Source organism: Lissotriton vulgaris, unplaced genomic scaffold (assembly GCF_964263255.1).
Source record: "Lissotriton vulgaris unplaced genomic scaffold, aLisVul1.2 SCAFFOLD_3419, whole genome shotgun sequence".
Classification (NCBI taxonomy): domain Eukaryota; kingdom Metazoa; phylum Chordata; class Amphibia; order Caudata; family Salamandridae; genus Lissotriton; species Lissotriton vulgaris.
In genome coordinates this window covers 11,475-16,851 of record NW_028246899.1, presented here as the reverse complement: position 1 = coordinate 16,851, position 5,377 = coordinate 11,475, and the positions used below count along the sequence as shown (strand labels likewise).

At 46.0% G+C, this 5,377-nt stretch overlaps 1 long non-coding RNA gene across 1 annotated transcript; it reads left to right on the top strand.

Moving 5' to 3' along the window:
* The first annotated feature begins 261 nt into the window (after positions 1–261).
* On the top strand, positions 262–3,282 carry LOC147665701 (uncharacterized). Its single transcript, XR_015304989.1, has 3 exons — positions 262–360; positions 1,115–1,240; positions 3,036–3,282. It is a non-coding gene; the product is annotated as an uncharacterized LOC147665701 (long non-coding RNA).
* The last annotated feature ends 2,095 nt before the right edge of the window (positions 3,283–5,377 follow it).

Below are 5,377 nucleotides of genomic sequence, written 5' to 3'. Positions count from 1 at the left end.
ACAATGGAGTTTGTCTGTCACTTTGCGTCTTGCCTGCGGACTGCTGCCTGCCAGTCCTAGGTGAACGTTTCAGTACTTTGTTTAGTGAGTTACGTGACTTTCGAAGTCACAGGTCCGCAAATAAATAAAAAGTAACCATAATCAATATAATTTCGCGGAAATATTTTGTTATTGTTCTTTTGAAATGTTTGATTTGGTTGACATTGACAAGCAACAATCATCCATGTTTTCTGTTCTTTCTTTCATGTTGTACGTCAGCTCCCCCCAGGGGCGAGAGGAGGACACAGGAGCAGCAGGCGGCGGATGCTGTTCATCAACAGGGCCAGGATCGGGCAGGCGAGGGCTCCTCTGCTGGCCCCAGTAAGTTTTCATTTTAGACTAGTACCTATTTTTCCTAGCGTTCCTCATTTGAATTTTTTCAAAATTGTCTTTGCTCTTCTTGTAGACTGTATCTAAATTCTTATCCTGCCTCTACTATGACTCCCTGTGGTATTACTAGATTATTCTTATTAGTCTGTCTGTGTAGCTAACTAAGATTGCACGGTTGGCGAAACTCCCATGATTCTAGTCAGCAATAGCTCTATCAACTTAGTGCAGTCCTCTGGGATTGTCCATAATGTCTTTTGAAGTGTTCTATCTGGACTCATGCTTGCAAAAATTGCAAAACCTTTCGTTCAGTCACTCTAGTCTGGAGGACCAAAAAACACAGATTGTATTTAAATTTAAAAGCTTTATTAAAAGTAAACACATTTATTAAAATGAAGTCATAATAAAACTAAACGTTTAACTGATAATGGAAAAGTGGTTAGTGCTGACGATTAATTGAAGACATTTCTTGTGGTCGAGCCGAGCTCTCACCTGGTTTCAACTTGATCTTGTTGTTAGAAGTCCATCTTCTGTCTGTGTGGAGAAAAATGGTGCGTGTTAAAAAATCAGCCTTCATCAGTTGTGCCAAAAAGTGCAGCAAGACAACCTTCCCTGGAAAAAGGGACATTTTTTTTAACTTTAACGTAGACAGTCACAAATTACATTGTTTTCACATGTCTTCATTCCTAGACCAAATACTAGTGACTAGTGAGTGCTTTATTCTAAGATTCTTAAATGTACTTTGTAGGTGGAACATCTGGTGGCGGGGCCAGTGTGGTGGTGGTGCTCGACACGGAGGCGGAGGGCAATTCATCATCAGGGGAGGAGGCGGCGGCGCCGGATGTGAGAGTTGAGACGGTGGTGGCGGCCAGAGGTAAGCTCTTATATATTCCTTACTTATTGAGATTGAAGACTAGCTGGGAAGGCAAGAATATGAGATGCATGGCTGGGTGAATGATGAAGCAATGATGGGTGGAAGGACAACAGCCTGGGTGGGTGACACAGAAACTGTATGTGTCCATATACCTGGATCATGCTACTATCTGACTCTTAGATAGCATATGTGTATCTAGAGCAGGGGTACTCCTAGTACGGCCCGCGGGCCGGTGGTGGCCCGGCAAGCCTTCGTTGGCGGTGCGCTGACCTTGCAGACAATCACTGCTCCCCCGGCCCCCACAGAGCAGAGGCTTTTTTGTATTTCACCTGTTAGCGCCCCTGCATCTCCACTCTGACAATCACTGCTCCCCCGGCCCCCACAGAGCAGAGTGGAGATGCAAGGCCACAAAGAGGTGAAATAGAACTAAGCCTCTGCTCTGTGGGGCCGGGCAAGCAGTGATTGTCAGGGTGGAGAAGCAGGGGCGCTAAAACAAACAAAGCCTCAATAATATGTTAATGGTCTTTTAAAGACCTGTTAAGTACTTTGGTGTTGTTGTCTGTGTGTGCGCGTTGAGGAAGCGGTCTCAACCCGGGCTGAAGGCTGACACAGATAGACACACACACAGTGAGATGACAGAGGGAGAGGGAGGGCAGGAGGGAGAGAGAGATGGAGGGAGGGCAGGAGGGACAGCAGGAGGGAGAGAGATGTATGTAAATGCTGGGTCTGGTGGCTCAGTGGATGAGGGCATCTGCTGCAGGGACCTGTGTGCAACCTCATGGTCACAAGTTATCGTTTTGCTTTAGCCCCGCCCCCTCTGACTCCGCCCCCACCAGTGCGGCCCTCGGCCCCAAACTACACTGTAAATGTAGCCCCTGAGAGAAAGTTTGTGAGTACCCATGATCTAGAGAGAGTAGACGGTCAGTGGATGAACTAAGTGTAACTTTGAAGAGCATGTAACACTAACACTGCACCCGCACGTCCGTTCCAGTGTAGGAAAGGCAAGGAAAAGAACTTTTAATTTTGTCCAAATACTACCATAAATAGTAGCAGTAGTTTGTATTGCAAGCACTGCATAGATCCGGTTATTATGGTGGCCACTCCCTACCTCTCTTAATAAGTTTAGTAGTACTCAGTCATTCATGTGTGGGTGTATCACTGCCTGTCACTCAATAAAAAGCAAAGCACCTAAAGTCATCCCATATATAAGCAAAAACATCCCATGTGAAGTGATAGATAATCAGATTATTTATCTTCTTCAATTTTCCATTTCTAGTACTCATTTCCACTGTAGGGTGAAAGTTAAATTAATTAAGCAGTAGCCCTTGAGTTGTAACAGAGTATTCTCAGTGCCACCCGTAATAGAAAAGTAAGAGATTCACCACCTGCATGTACTGGACGGGTACAGTAACGCAACGGCAACGCAAGTCTAGGTCACTCCTCATGGCGTGCGTCTCTTTTTCTCGGGTGCAAGTTTACCGCGCTGGCATTATGCCGGCTTGCAGAAAATAACGTACCAATTTTCCAAAACAAGAGACAAGAAGAAGAATAAGACTGGTGTACTTTCATAGTCGACTCCAATGGAAGTCCACAGTGCTCATAGAATTTGTTCCTTAAACTCCCACTAATGTTAGAGCAAGGATGAAGAAGTGTGAGGTTAGATAGATACTGGCCTCAATAGTTATGTAATGCGCTTGCAAGTTGCTAGTTGTACTGCAGCACACATTTCTGCTGAATGATTGAGTTAATCTTAAAGAGCATTGGTTACAGACTATGTCTTTCTTTCTTCATATAGGTTCTCCTTCCAAACGAACAAGGAGGAAGGAGCTGGCTAGAGCGGCCCGGCAACGGAGAATCGAGGCCACTGTTGCGGAATATCGGCGGCTGGTGGCCCTGGAGGACGTGGAAAGTGTGCGGTCGACAACAACGACAACGTCGTCCTCCGTGGCCTCACCGGCTGCCACCGTGACCCAGCACAGTGGTCCACCGAGACTGAGCCGGGCTGCCAAAGGCAAACGCCACCGCCGAGCAGCAAGGCCAACAGCTGCTTCTCACAGGCCTTGCACCTGCAAGGCAGTGAAGGCACGCCTGCGCCGCACCACCCTGATGGTGTCCCGCCTTCAGCAGGAGCTCGCCTTGCTCCGCGAGGAGCATGATGCCCTGGCCCAAAAAGTGAACAGCATCCACCCATAGTGTCCCTTGCCCCTTTTTTAGAGACTTTTGGGGGGTGGGAATTGGGAGTTGGGTTTTTGGGGACTTTTGAAGGACAATCGTTGGGGTTAGGGAGGGTCTTGCGGGAGATTATTTTGTTAGGGATATAAATATACTTTTTCAAACTTTATCTGAGCATACCTGTTTTTTACTGCTTGCCTGGTGGGTGGGGGTTTAACGTTGACTGTTTTCCTGAAAGTTTAGTTCCATTTTCTTCCTTTAAGTGTAAATGCCCAAATGTTTTCAACACTAAGTGCCTCTCACAGACTAAGTGAAGTGAATCCAAGAGTCCTAGGACTTTAGTAGTACTACCTTCAGGCTCTCGTCTCTCGTACTAATACTCCATTATACCCCCAAACCACCAAACGCTTATCTTACCTGTAATTTGTGTTTGAAAGTAGGGCTAGGCCCAGGGCTGGCTCCACGGGAAACACCGAATAACGTTGGCAATCTTGGTCGGATAAAATTTCCTCATAGCGGTGGTAGTAGTGGTGTGACACAGTGGCAGTTGCATGCCTATGAAAAAAAAGAAAATGAAATCTGGTTTGTCCTCCTGAGCAATTCAACGGTACAACTGAGAATATAGCAGGTGACAGAAGTACAGTAGAGCAGTGCCACATTGTAGCCTAACAAATGGTAAAGTATAACTACTAATTCGGTTGAAGTTCTTTCACATTAGCAATGGTTCTTTGTCAAGCAGAGTAAGAATATATCATCGACAACTGTGGAAAGAAAGAATGCGACAGTACAGGGCCTGTGTGGAATTATTGATAACTATATTCAACATAAGGTCTCTGTAGCCAGATACCCGAGAGCCTTGCTGGTCACTATAAATCCATTCACAACAACACTCAATGGGGTTGGTCTGGAAGGTGTCACGTTTACTCCCCGTGATCCAGTCGATGCAAATATGGTTCCACCTCCAAATGTCACCAACACCCAGAAGTGTAAACACAGGGTGTTCGAGGCATTAGGCGAGGGAGAAAAATAACAAACTAAAATAAAAAATGTGGGATGGGTAAAGGTAGGGTCAGCAGGGAAAGGATACCTGTAAGAGAAGACAAGACAGGCATCAGTGAAGTGATGTCCTAACATACAAGGGTACTCTCATATAGTCTCACTAAATAGTCTGCAAGTCTCCCGCCTACTCATGGGAAATGTAGTTTCATAGTACGGTAGGCGCTTAGGGGCTGCGTAACCTGACAGAAGGTATAGTAGATAGAAAAGGAGAAATTGCTTTTTTTCTAGGTGTCCCCTCACTCACCAGGGTTGCCCCTTGGTGACATGCTTCATCATTGGGGCCATCCCAGTCCTCTACGGCCTGGGGCGTGCTGCGACTTGCGAATTACGTAGGAGCACTTACAAATGACTATGTGTGGTGCAGATAGTGGAGTGGACTAAGTGATGTGTTAAGGGATCAATGTAGAAGCCGAGAGAGAGCAAAGAAATGCAGTCACAGTCAGAGAAAAAGGCAAGGGATACTGTATCTATGTGGTTGTAGTGGTCCTGTTGGAAGTGGTAAGTAAGTTGCCCGCAGAAAAAAAATCCTCCTATTAGCGGCACTCCTCCATTGCAGCCGACGCTTCGTCCACCGATGTTGGTCACCAGAAGACACCCTGTCCACTGCCTGCCTGATGCTGAATTGTGGCTCGCTACTGTGAAGCCTGACTCCATCCTTTTTTCCCCATTGCAGAGACTGAAACCCGGCCTGTAATTATTCAACGAAAAACAGGAAGTGATATAATATTACAACACCACTGATAAATAAATATAAGGTATGTAGGCTGTGGAGTGCAAAAAGTCACAATTTGTTTTTCCTAGTAGACAGACAGTACAATGTTTTTGAAAGTGCGTACTCTGAGTCACCTTTTGAAGGATAAGTAAGTATGGGCAAATTAATGTAGCGGATCTTGCCCCTCAAGCTAG